The sequence below is a fragment of the Hipposideros armiger genome, unplaced genomic scaffold, assembly GCF_001890085.2.
Source record: "Hipposideros armiger isolate ML-2016 unplaced genomic scaffold, ASM189008v1 scaffold_89, whole genome shotgun sequence".
NCBI classification, from domain to species: Eukaryota; Metazoa; Chordata; class Mammalia; order Chiroptera; family Hipposideridae; genus Hipposideros; species Hipposideros armiger.
Genome location: NW_017731439.1, coordinates 851416 through 865533, shown reverse-complemented (window position 1 = coordinate 865533; position 14118 = coordinate 851416). Strand labels below are relative to the sequence as shown.

The following is a 14118-nucleotide window of genomic DNA, read 5'->3' as shown; positions in this document are numbered from 1 at the left end:
ATGATAGATGATAGATAGATAGATAGATAGATAGATAGATCTAGATATCTTATTGATTCTGTTTCTTTAGAGACTCTGAATGATATAACTTGTATGTCCTGGCAATATCTTTTTATAGCTATTAAATATGAACAACTTGGCTGAGTAAAAAAAATTCCTGAGCCACAATTTTCAATGCCTGTGAACTTCCAAACTTTGCCTTCCTGGCATTTGTTCTTTTGTGGGTAATATATTTAGGCCTGGAGGCTAATAGGATTTTTTTTTCTCTAAGAGTTAAGAGGTTTTTTTCAAGAAGCCTTTAATTTGGGGTATTTTTCATTCATAATCCTTAGAACTCAAGTGATTATTTTCAATCTGCAATACTTGGATCTATCTTTGGTAAAGAAAATTGTTTTCCTTTAATGTATTTTCTTGATTCTAAGGTGATGTCAATTGAAAAGGTACATCACTTTTTAGTTTTGGGGGGAACATGGCAGGCAAATTGTAAGATACAAGATACATCTTAATTTCAGAATGTTTGAAATGGGGGAAACTTATAACTGAGGAAATGTGAAGCATTTATTTTAGCTCCATTTGTTTTGATCTTTCCTTTAGGATTCCCCAAGTTTGGGTTTGCCATTCTCCATCCTCTGTTTCTATTTATTCTCTTTTGCTATTTTCACCTCATTGTTGTTTTTCTGTATTCTCAGATTTGCACAGTATATCATTTATTCATGTTCCTATATCATCAGGTAAGCTTTTTACTACCTTCACATTTGATTCTATGTTCAGCATTTGTAGAATTATTTAAAAGATTTAAATCCTTTCCAATCTTGTATATTTCCACTGTTCTCATTCAGGTGTCTTTGCATAATTGTGTATAATCTCTTCATGATTTTTGTCCCCTGATACTCAGAACCCCTGTCGTTATGCATGCTTCCAAGAATACCACAGTTTCCAGAAGTTTCTTCAGGACACTGCCAGAGATCATTTTCAGAACTATTCTTGTCTTCTGCCTCTTCTGGGTATGCTGCTCCCCTTTCTTAGTTCTACTACACTTTACTGGAGGTTGTATATTTCCTGTTGTCCTGGCTGGCTTGATTCCACCTTTATTCACAGGCAGTCTGCATGTTTTTCTAACTACTCATTCCCTTGATAGCTAAGTCTCCTGTCAGAATCACAGCCAGGGGCAAGATTGACACGTTGGGTTCCTGGTCAAATTCCCCATTCCCAGTAGCCTTTCCTCCCACACGCCTCCCTCTTCCACAGCTGCTCACCCTCCTCCTTCCATCATTTGGTCTTTGGACCTTTAAAGCAATAGCCTACATGCAACCCACATGCCTTAGAATGTGCTGCTGTCTAAGTACTTCCTCAATTTGTTAGCCGGGCTCCTACCAATGGTCTCAAAGTGATTCCCCACAAAGTCAAAAATGGCCCCAACTGTTGGCAGCTAGCAGCTAACAGCTAGGCTGAAGCAAAGTGTTCCCACATGAACATAAACAACTTTCACAGAACATAAACAAAAATCAGACAAGGCCATTCTGAGACCATGCCTGAAACAAGGCAGAGAAAAGGCCACAATCACAAAAATAAACATTTTTCTTTTCTTTTCGTGCTGATAGGAGTCACGGCTGCTTCTTTACCAATGACAGCTCTCCAGCATTGCTTCTATCCTCCCACCTACTAGATAAAATTACCAAGATACCCAATCATCAAATTCCTGGCACTTTTTGACAGTCCTGGCCCCAGGACTGCTCTCCACTTCCTGACATAACCCAATCCAATCCTGACTCCGGACTTCCTTCAACCTTCCTAAGAAGCACTCAGTACAAATCCTAAATCTATAATAAAGACATCTTACCAAGACATCCCATGGGCCCTATTGTGTGCTCTCTCCCTTGCTGCAACAGCTAAACAAACCTAACTGTTTGGCCACAAGTATGTTCCTGGTGGTCATTGGCTGGTGAGTTTCAACATCCTGAAAGACAAGTTACTTATTCAGCTATTATAAGTAACTGATGTGCAATTTCAATTATTTTTATGCACCAATAAAGGCTAATTACCAGTAATCAACCTTCTAGTAATTTGGTCTGTTACTAGAGTGTTCTGAGGATTCAAATTTGTGTTTTTTTCTCTGAAACGTGGCTCACACACTGATGATGGCAGAGTTCTGCCCTTGTGTGTGTCAGAGCCGGTCTTTGCTGTCTGTGCATCATCAGTATTGGGAGTGACTAAGAGCTCCATGGCTCTGCTTTGGAGTCAGCATGGCTTCCTGTTGGCTGGATGCCTCAGCTCTCCTTTGCTTCCTCCATCCTCCAGTAAGCTAGCCAGGCTTGTTCTCACTTCCTCTTTATTCTATTGGCCAGAGCAAGTCACAAGACTAGCTCAGTATTCAGAATGGGCGGAGATTACAAAGTATAGGTCAAGGGCCATGGATACAGAATGGTTATTAATTAAAGCCATTAATGCTATTGTTTGACCTCTAAGTGTCTTGTCTGTAAACTAGAGAAAACTAATACCTACCTCATAGAGTTTTGTCATGAATTAATATAGGTAAGAGATGAGTTAATATATGCAATGTTGTGACTAGTGCCTGGCACCCAGTGGACACTCTATAAATGTTTGCTTATCATCATTGTCTTGAGTTGGTTATAGTTTGCTATTAAGGGACATCTCGCTTTGTACTTATACATGTTCTTTGGTTTTATTTATCTCTTTTTATAGTTGCTTGGTTAACTCTATAGTAGATAATGATGCATATTTTCATCAATAATGTTTTTTGGCTGACCATTTTCCACAATCAGAGCTTAAGATATATATGCATTTGGATTCATACAAAATCCTCCATTTTCTTATTGCTAAAACAGGTGTATGTGTAATTTCCCTTGAATTTTCTTGCTCGGTGTCACATTATTAGATGTGCTTCCATTGAACTTGTATGATATGAATAACTTCCAACAAAATCTCAAGGTATGTGTAATAAAATTATTGGGTTATTTTTAAGTGCCTAGAGCATAGTTTTATAGTGTAAAATCTGATATAAGTTTAAACTGCAACTTTGGGGGTTTTTTCCTCTCTGAGGCTTGGTGGAGTTCTCTCCACTGGCAAGTGGGATTGGGGGGGAGGCATTGGCCAAGAGGTCGGTGAAAGATGCCCCTTCAAATTGTACAGTGCACAACCTGTGTAACTGTACACAATAGCACTGGTACTGTTACTCAGGATAAGTGAGCTTTGGTCAAAAAAGCTGAAGAACCACCCATTAAGAGCAACCTATAATGTAATGCTCACAGTGCTGCCTTACTGAAGAGTTCCTTTTACTGGTTTGTCTTTGATGTCTTTCATAGAAGCAAATGCTGCTAACACAGACGTTTCAGTGTAAGCCAGCAACCATACAGAGATCAAAACACCTTTTAGAGTTTGCCTCTCAGTGTGACTTGCTTGCATTTCGCAGAGTTTGGTTGGCCCCAGCCAGCTTTCTTATATGCACCTCCGGTGACACTCACCACAGCCGGCAGGGTCATTGACAGACACACCAGACTCTGAATGGCATGGACACGTCCTGATACTGCAACTCAGACCCAGCTTCTAACCCCAGGCCTGCACAGTGCCCTCTGCACTGTATCCTCCCTTTTTTAAAAACTGAGAAAAAAAAAAAAAGGAAAACAAGGGAGATCAACAGCAGCCAGTTTCTAAAGAGTAAACCGCTGGTTGGGGGCTGGTGGGAGGCAAATATGAAACCTCCCCAAACAAGTCACTTAGAGTTACTATTTGGGAAGAAGAAAAGCCTTTTAAATTGGTTTTCAAATAGAGAGCTTTTCTTCATCCTTATGTAACTGCAAAAATGACTGGACACTTTGGACTGTACATTTTTTCAATCTTTCCCAAATGAAATCACCTTTGGTAGAGAACCAAGCATGGAAAATTTCAGCTCAAATAAATGACTCTGTAAAATCATGGAGCAATTTAGAAAAAGTGTTGGAAAGAATACGTGCGTGTAGCCAGAGGTAGTACCACTGATGGTCTGACGTGGTTGGGGAATGAAGTGTTTTGAACAAATACATTTCCATATAATGAAGCATAATCTATTATTGTTTTGCATGGAAATCCATAGATGTTTTTGTTAACTGTTTAAAATATTGCAGTGTAATTATATTTAGGAAGAACAGTTAAATAAATTTGGGGAGCACAATTTCAGGTTTAATATCTTTGTCATACAAGTGGAAAAGAAATATGGGTGGTAGAATTCCAGAAACTTGGAATGTTTTTTAAAAGTCTTTCAGTATATATGATAGAAACGTCTAGGTCTACACTATACTTTCTAAAATAACTAGTTGATTTTTTTAAAATCAAGTTTCTTCTCAAAAATAATTAGAAAATGCTGATAAAAAGTGTAAAATAAAAACCACCTATGACCAGCTACCAGTGATAACCAGTGCTATTTGTTTTATCCTTAGCATCTGTGTGTTCAAATGTAACTTTAGTTATTCTTACAAAAATGGGATTATACTCTATAATTGTTTCATAACTCTTTTCACTTATAATATGAGCATGATGTAAGACTTTAACATTGCTTCCCAATAAACCCAGGTCCTAAAACTATGTACTTTTCCTCACAACTGTGGATGTCACCTTTTATCTTCTTTGATGAGCTCAACTGGTCATTTTATTTTGCTACATTGATCTCTCTGTCTACCGTTCCACCAGGAGCAAAGTACTTAAATTACTGAATTTTTATGTTACCTCAATTTTTTTAGAATAAGTGAAATCTTCATAACTCTTATTGTTTGTTTGTTTTTTCTTGGCTATTCTTTCCTAATATTTTTCTAAAGGACTTTTAGATCGTTTTATTGAAATCTAAAGAAATGTTTTTGGTTGGAGAGATGTTAACATTATACATTAATTTGGGGATAACTGGCATCCTTACATTATCCTCCCCTCTCAGAACATTGTATATCCCTTCATTTATTAAATTCTTCTTTTATATCCCTTGGTAAAGTCTTATATGTAGATGCTGCCTGTTTGAGGTATTTTGCTCTGGGGTATTTAGCATTTTGCTTCTTTTTAAAATAGCATGTTTTTATTATATATTCCCTTGATTGTTAAGTGATATATGGACACATTTTTAGAAGAATATAGGAGTACTTAGTTCCCTCACCCATCCCTGAGTCTCAATCCCTGGGGGCAAAAATCTTTATTTGCAGTTTTTATGGTGCTAAACTCTAAAAATCAAAATAATATGCTTTTTATATTATTGATATATTAGCTTTGAACTGTGTTTATTAATTGACACTGCCATCTTCATACCCTTATTTCTTTTATGCACACAATATTTGATAAACATATTACTTGTAGTTTATGGACCATTTAAATTTCCTCTTCTGTGAAATGCCTATTATTATTTGTTGCTCCTTCACTCCCACCTTTCTTAGTGAGTTGTATGTTACATTCTTATTGATTGTGGAAATTCTTTATATATTCTAGGTGCTAATACTAATCCTTTGTAGCTTATATGAGTTACAGAGATCTTAGCTCTGGGCAGTTTTTTCACCCTACTGTATCTTTTAATGGAAAGAAGCTCTTGATTTTAATATAGATGAATTCATCTATCTTTTCAATTAGTGCTTGTGCTTTTTTGTGATTTTTATTTAAGAAATTCTTCTCTACTCCCAGATCATAATTTTTTTTCCTTAAATTGTTTATAAAAGTTGTATAGTTTACCTTTCACATGTACAGTTTTATTCTACTTGGAACTGCCTTTTGTGTATGATGTGAGGGTAGAAATCCAATTTTATTTTTTCCACATGGAAAAACAATGGAGTATTTTAGGAATTCAAACTTTCCCCATTAGTCTCCAGTGGTCACTGTGTTGTGAATGAGATTCCATATTACTGTGGGTCTGCTTCTCAGTTCTCTATTCTGATATTTTGGTTGATACCTCTATCTCCAAACCAACATCACCCCACCTTTAGTACAGAAATAAATCTTGATACCTAGTATAGCAGCCCTCCCTACCTTCTTCAGGAGAATATAAGCTGTTTTTTACCCCTTCTTTTTGCATATAAATTTTAGAATCATCTTATCAAATTCCATGAATTAAAATTGCATCAAATCTACAGAAGAATTTGTGGAAAATTTTTGTCTTCATGACATTGTCTTGCCATCCATAAACATGACATACGCTCCATTTATTTAGGTTAATATATTAATATCTTTCAATAAAGTTTTACACTTTCTCCACTTTTGCACATCATTTGTTAGATCTATTCCTACATGTTGTTGCATTCATAAATGCCATCTTTAGTATATTGACTTTATATCCAGATACTCTTTTTGTATTATTGACAAATACTCTCATTATTTCTAATAGTCTGTTACCTGAAGATCTTTTTCTGTTAACTTTTTCAACATAATGTTATACACGTTTTGTTTTTTTTCTGTTCCAATTGTTATACTTTCAATTTATTTTTTTTTTAGTTACTTCACTGACTTTGAGTACAATATTGACTAGGAGGAAAAAAAACATGACATTCTTGTTTTGCCGTTTTACAGATGCTTTTTTATCAGGTTAAAGTAATTTCTTCTCTTCTTAGTTTGCTTAGAGCTTTTAATAATGAATACATTTGTAGTTTTATCAAATGCCTTTCCTGCATCTATTGAGATGATCGCATGGTCTTTATCCTTTGATTTGTCAAGGGATTTTCTAATGTTAAATCTTGTATTCTTGGGATAAAACCAACTTGGTCATAATGTTTCCCTGAATTTGGCTTGATCATTTTTTGTTTAAGATTTTGCAAATAAATTAATGGATTAGATTTGTCAGTAATTTTTCTATTTTTGCTTGGTTTTGGTATGAACGTTATACTTGCATCATAAAGTTAATTGGGGAGTGTTCCTTATTTTTCTATTATCTGAAAGAATTTGCATAACATTGGAATTATCTATTACTTAAATGCTTGATAAAATTTGACTTTAAAACCATCCGAGTTTAGTATATCCTTGAAGGAAAAATTGAAACTCCTAATTTAATTTTTTTAAGGGTTAGCTATAGAATATTGATGTTTTCTATTTCCTCTCTAGTCCATTTCATTAAGTGGTATTTTTAAAGAAATTAATGCATTTCATATCTGCTTTCTAATTTATTATTTTAAAAGTTACTCTTAGTAAACGCTTCCTATGTTTTTAATTTTTCCTACAACTGTAGTTTTCCCTTTTTCTTATTATTTTTATTCTTTGATTTTTTTTATTAATCTTGCCAGAAGTTTGACTATTAGTATTTTCAAAGAACCCAATTTTAGCTTTGTTAATGCTCTCTATTGTATATTTTCTAGATTATAAATTTCTGTTTTTACCTTAATTGTTTTCTTCCTTCTGCTTCTTTGGATTTATTTTGCTGTTCTTTTTATAATTCTTAAGCTGCATGCTAAGTTAATGAAGTTATAGTTATTCTCCTTTTTTAATATAAACATTTAAAATATTAACTTTCATTAAGTATGTCTCTTTAGCTATAGCTATAAGTTTAGATATGTGATTTGGGGAAGTTTTAGTTTAATTTTTAAAAATATTTTTTGTCATTATGATTTCTTCTTTGCTTTATGAATTGTTTAGATATTTTGTTTAGAAACATATTTTAAAATATACAAACACAGGAACAAAAGGGGAGGCACACAGAGTTCCATACTCTGACCCTGTTCCCTTTGTCAGAACAACAGACACAGGGCATGATGCCACCAGCGAGGGCCGAGACCAAGGGACATAGTGACACTGAGAGGGAAGAAAGACAGAAACAGAGATTAGGGTTTCAAATATGATGACTAATTTTGATGCGAATACTGCCAATGAATCTCTGAGCCCCATCCCCTCATTTGTAAAAGAAAATAGTAATAACAGCTGTCAAGTGTTTTTCACATGCATCCTTTGGTCACCATATTGTCCCTGAGCAGTGGGAATTTTTATTCTCTTTTTATATGTGAGGAAATACCTTGCTTTAAGATATCACATTAGTATTACTGTGTAATAAAGAATTTAACCTTGTTCAAAGGGAGGTCTAGACTTTGCTGTAAATGGCTCTGGAACCATTTCAATAAATGGTTCTGGAACAACTGGACACCCGCATGCAAAAAAAAAAAAAAAAGAATCTAGATACAGACTTTAAACCCCTCACAAAAATTAACTCAAAATAAACAGACCTAAATGTAAATGCAAAACTATAAAATGCCTAGAAAATAACATAGGAGAAAATCTTGATGATTTTAGGTTTGGCAATGACTTTTTAGATACAACACCAAGGCACTATCCATGAAAGAAAGAATTGATAAGCTGGATTTCATTAAAACTAAATTTTTCTGCTCTGCAAAAGACACTGTCAAGAGAATGAGAAGAGAAGCCACAGACTAGGAGAAAATATTTGCAAATGACATATCTGATCAAGGACTGTTATCCAAAATATACAAAGAACTCTTAAAACTCAACAATTTGAAAACAAAAGAACTCAATTTAAAAAAATGGACCAAAGACATTAACAGACACCTCACCAAAGAAGGTATACAGATGGTAAATAAGCATATGAAAAGATAATCCATATCATAAGCCATCATGGAAATGCAAATAAAAACAACAATGCAATATCACTACATACCTATTAGAATGGCCAAAATCTAGAACACTGACAATACCAAATTCTGGTGAGGATGTGGAGCAACAGGAACTCTTGTTCATTGCTGGTGGGAATGCAAAATGGTACGGCCACTTTGGAAGGCTGGTGGTTTCTTAGAAAACTAAATATTCTTCCCATATGCTCTAGCAATCATGCTCCTTGGTATTCACCCAAAGAAGGTGAAAACTTAAGTCCACACAAGGACCTGCACACAGATGTTTATAACAGCTTTATTCACAATTGCCCAAACTTGGAAGCAACCAAGATGTCCTTCAGTAGGTGAATGGATTAAATAAATTCTGATACATCCAATAGAATATTATTCAATGCTAAAAAGAAATGAGCTATCAAGCCATGAAAAGATATGGGAGAAACTTAAATGCATATTACTAAGTGACAGAAGCCTATTTGAAAGGATTATAAACTGTATGATTCCAACTTATACTATTCTGGGAAAAACAGAACTATGGATATAGTTAAAGGATCACTGGTTGCCAGAGGTTATAGGGGATAGATGGATGAGTAGGCAGAGCACAGAGGATTTTTAGGGCAGTGAAATGACTCAATGATATCATAATGGTGCATATGTGTCATTACACATTTGTCAAAAGTATAGAATATACAACACCAAGAGTGAACTAATGTAAACTAAGGATGCTGGGTGATACTAATGTGTCAATGTAGGCTCATCATCAGTGTAGATAATATGGAGGCACCTCTCTGATACAGGATTTTGATAGTTAGGGAGGCTGTGAGTATGTGGGGGCAGGAGGTATATGGGAAATCTCTGTATCTTCCACTCAGTTGTGCTGTGAGCCTAAAAACTGCTCTAAAAAATAAAGTATATTTAAAACAACAACAACATTGGACAGACTTTCTGCTAAGGTCTGCCTCCCAGGGGCCCATCCTGCCTGAGACCCCAAAAGAGGCAGCTTTTAAACCTAAGCAAAGAAATTGGGGTTCCTCTGGTTGAATCCCCCAGACAAAAGCACCAAAAAGTCCTTCCTGACCTGTTTATGCTCCAAAAAATCCTGCACGTGAGCATTTCACATTCCAGGGAACATCTGCTGAGATGCACAGACCCCAGGGAGGGAGCCGCAGGGCCATTGTCCCCTCCCCCCCCCCCTCCCCCCCCCCCCCCCCCTGTGTACACGAGTTTGTCAGAGCTTCTTCTGAGAGCAGAAAGCAGGGAGAGGAACACGGACTTGAACAAGGGCTTCAGACCCAGGAGACACAGCACCCAGCACAGTCAACTTTTGACTCACCGAGGCTAATTGTCTAGGTCTTGGCTCACCACTGCTCACAGACAAAGCACTGATCTCCAGGTCTCAGATCTGCACGTTGATGCTGGCTTTGTGTGGAGATGCTTCCTTCTTATGGGACAATTGCAGGCAGTAAGTATGCCAGCTGGTGTGGAGCCAAGTTTGGGGACTGCACAGCCTTTTTGTGATTTTAAAGCCACACTCCATAAGGGCTATCTAATCTGCTCACGTGTAGCTTGCTCTAAAGATGAATCTCCCCTCCCCACTGCCCACACTGTGTGGCCAGGGGTTGCCATTAGCAGTGAGAGGGCTGGGAAAAGCTATCAAAGTCACTGGCAGGAAGAAAGGGTCAGGAGTTAGGGAGAAAAAAGACAAATAAGAAAGGAAACAGGTCTTTCCTGCTGTAAAATCCATTGGAAGAGATGTGAGGACCAAATCCAGAGCACCACAGAGCTCACTTCTTGTGCATTATGGTAGGACCAGCTGCCGCCCCCAGCCCTCCACCTGAGGTGGCTCTGCAGACTTGTTTGCTCTGGCTCAGAACCCCCAGCCCGTTTGGCCAGCCTCCCCCAAGACTGACCTGGCAGAGCAGAGTGTAGGCACGGGTTCTATCTTTGGAAGTTCTTCCTCTCTCTCACCACTAAAAATAAACCATCCCAGCTGTCCAATGTGGTTTGACAGACACTCCCAGTGACCCCACTCCTACAACCAAGGAAAATAGAGATGATCTATTGAGTGTGACATGGCTCCCTGGTCACTGCCTCAGTTCTCTCCTCCCCACAACCCACTTCTGTCTGTCCAAGACTTCTTGGAAACATTTGATTTCAGGAAAAAGTCAGGAAGCTATTAAGACATATGCAGTGTGAAATGACAAAGATGGCCCTTTGTTGCCATGTAGAATTGAGGGTTCAAAAATATGAGTGACTAGGGAGGAATAAAAAGCCAGCATTAGTGGGAAACACCAAGACAATCTTTTCTCTAGGAACAAGGAACAAGTGTGCTTATAACTAGGATGAAAACAAAGGAAAACAAATCACTGTGACCTTGAATCGTGCTCGCGAGTGATTATTTCTTTCTGTGGTCAACTGTTCTAAGAAAGAACTACTTGAGTGCATGTGATTAATTTCTGCAAACTTGTTCTAACCTGAGCTTTTAATTTTAGACCAGGGATCCAAGTTAAATATTTCATGTGAACAGACCAAAAATAGAAGATGAGAATAAAAGAAAGGAAGAAAGAAAATCCTTTATTAGACAAATTACAATGCATATTCAACCAACATTCATGATGTGCCAATGATAAATCAGGCACTATGCTCCAGATAGTTCTACATCCTCTAATAGCCCCCACCCGCCATGCTATTCAAACTCATGCCATCTTGGGTTCCATATTCTCTGCAAGGAGAGTACTTGGCTACTTACGCATGCAAAGTTGTCCTGAGAACAGTCATCACTTCTGAAAGACCTTTTGACCCTGTGATGCCTAATTCCAAAGGAATAAATTTCTCAAGATGAGTGGGCTGGGTTGGAGAGATATCACGGACAGCTGCCTACACGTGGCTATCTGTAAGTCCTACCTAGGGAGTGGTCTGTTTATGCCCACCTCTCTGGAGGAGCTTTTCCAAGTTTTTATCTTCTGGGATCTGACAGTATTCTCCTCTCCTGTCCTGTCTGCTGTAGACAAGGCAGTCATTGGGCTCTCAAGTTCTGAACCATTGCCTTTCCTCCTCCCACTCCTGACTCAAAGAGCAGCCCAAAGTGGGGTTTGGAGGCTGTGGCACCTCAGGGAGTAGGGATGAACCCACATTGCCTTTCTCCAAACCTCCTGTTTCCATGTCCACACTGGGACCTCCCTGGGGGAATGACAACACCCCTTGGTCTCTTCATACTGGGGAGAGAATGAGACCTGGAGTCTGGCCTCCCAGAGTTCCTTCCCAGTTCCAGGGGCCCTGGTCCTAACTGCTGGGACTTGATGACTGAGCTTTATTATCTTCTCAGAATATTTTCTAAAATTGTGTATTATAACCTTAGGACTTCACACTACATCCCGTCTCATTTGATCTTGGTGAGCTTTCATTTTGGGGTGTTGTGTTGGACCAAAGCCTCCATGAAAAAAAAACCCCTCACTTCTCCTGTGCCTGCTTAGGAACAAGAAAGCCAAATGCTGGGAAATGCCATTCCCTGACAACCAGGTTACTTCCTGATCCCAAAAGTCTCCACTGGAATTAGTTCCTTCCCAGTCTCCAAGGCTAAATGCTAAAGCAAGCCTCCTACAAACTGATTAATGTCACCTGGGCCACACGGGTTCCTCGGAGACTATTTTTACCCACTCACTCACTTGGAGTTTTAGGCAAATCCTATGATCAGGCCAATTCACTTGCAATCTACCACCCGCAGCCTACAAATCCCACTGAAATTCACATCCTGTGGAGCATGAGCTCAACCCCGTAAAGCTCCGTTGTTCATTAAACCCACGTATCTCCCCACGCCTGAGGAAAGCCAGTGAGCAGGAAATGCAAAGGGCAGAAAGAATTTGGTTGGAAAGCATCAGCTGCAGACTCTTTCCCCCAAAGCCTCCTTCTGGGTGGGCAGAGATGTAAATGGAAACCTTTTGAAAATAATCCAGGGTGAGATCCAGGTGGCTTCTCAGGGCTCCATAGACAAACTGTAACTGGGTAGCAAGGAAGGGCATGAGAGAAGAGAATTCTTTAATTTTACACCTACCGTGTGCTAGGAACTATAAATGCATGACTTTATCTCTGAAAACAGCTCTGTTTTATACACATGAGAAAACTGAGCTTCAAAAAGTTAAGAATTTGCCTATGGATTCAGGTGGGGGACCTTTCAAAACAGGTCAGACCCAGCCCTTGTTCTTGTCCTTTGTGCTGTGCCGAAGGTCTGGGCTGAATGAGCTCCTGGTAAAGGCTCAGCAAAGCTGTGGGTACACCAAGCATTGTCTCCAGGGCCCTAAACCTTCCTCTTTGTTATCTTGGACATTAACTAGCTGTTGAAGTCTCACAGCCTTGTGGTCATTATCCCTGAATGGCTGAAGCCACCAGGTTGCTGTGAGCATCATACCAGATGCAACACGCGGGAGAGCATTTCAAACCATGACAGACAAGAAGAGTTAGAGCCTCCATTATCTCTCCATCCTTCTGGGGGCCCCCATCACTGCTCTGAGCATCTAGAGAGGCCCTTGCCCTTTCTGAGGCTAAACCACCCATCACTGGGGCCTTCGGGGATGTCTGGAACTAAACTGGCTTGTCCCTGAGGCAAGGCATTTGAGGCTCTTTCAATCATGACTCTCATCCCTATAAAGACTGGAGTTCATAAAAGGGCAACTCTCTCCCTACCCCAGACTGGGCTCCTTTATTCTCTCTTACCTTTTTTCTCCTCCTCAATCCCCTCAATAATCCCCCATCCCACCCATCCCTTTTGGTTCTCTGGAACCTTCCTTCCATTGTAAGCAACCCCCTCCCATGTCTTAAACCACCTGTTGGGATGCTCCCCGAGGACCCCAATTCCTCCCCAGTCCTCTTCAGTGGGGGCTTCTATTTTCCCCCACTCACACATCACTAGGTCCTCTCTTTAGTCCTCTGCTGTTGAGGAGAAACACCTCCTCTGATCCAGGTCTACCATTCTCTGTTGCTCCTCTGGTTAATTTCATCCACCCACTTCCTGGCCCAGCCCCCATTCTCTGACCACTTGCCCTCTAGTCTGTGGTTTCTCTTCTCCATGCAGTTTCCTAACATTGTCTGTGAGATCTTAACGCCCAGGAAGGTGACCTAGCCTCACACTTTATGTTTACCTCTCAGTCCTTGCTCTCTCACTTCTACTTAGTCTCGGCTTTTCACTTCCAGAGCCAAGCCCTGAATCTTTGCTCCACTCCAGTCCTAAACTCCAGCACCCCATTCACTGGTACTGATGGACTGTCCTCCACCTCTGGCTCCCACTACTCCTGTTCTACCTCACAAAGGTCCCATCCCTTGACACGTTCTCCCCATGTACCTATTTATCAGCTGCATGCTAGCCTGTTCTATTTTTTCCCCCAGACTGAACACTTCTGTTGGTTTGTTCTATAAGCAGAACCCTCGATTTCCTTGAACAGTCACTCTTCTGTCTCACCTCTCCTACAAAGTGCCCATCGAGGATCAAGACTCCAATCCACTTTCTCTACTTAAGATGCCAAAGGTTGCTGAAGAAAACTAATCATGACATATTCAAGTT

The 14118-nt window shown here is 39.2% G+C and overlaps 1 long non-coding RNA gene across 1 annotated transcript in view; it reads left to right on the top strand.

Moving 5' to 3' along the window:
• Positions 1-1981, top strand: part of LOC109383833 (uncharacterized) — a 4578-nt gene extending 2597 nt beyond the window's left edge. Inside the window, exons 3-5 of the long non-coding RNA XR_002124300.1 lie at positions 690-731; positions 896-1004; positions 1602-1981. This is a non-coding gene — a long non-coding RNA (uncharacterized LOC109383833). The remainder of the gene's footprint in view (positions 1-689; positions 732-895; positions 1005-1601) is intronic.
• The last annotated feature ends 12137 nt before the right edge of the window (positions 1982-14118 follow it).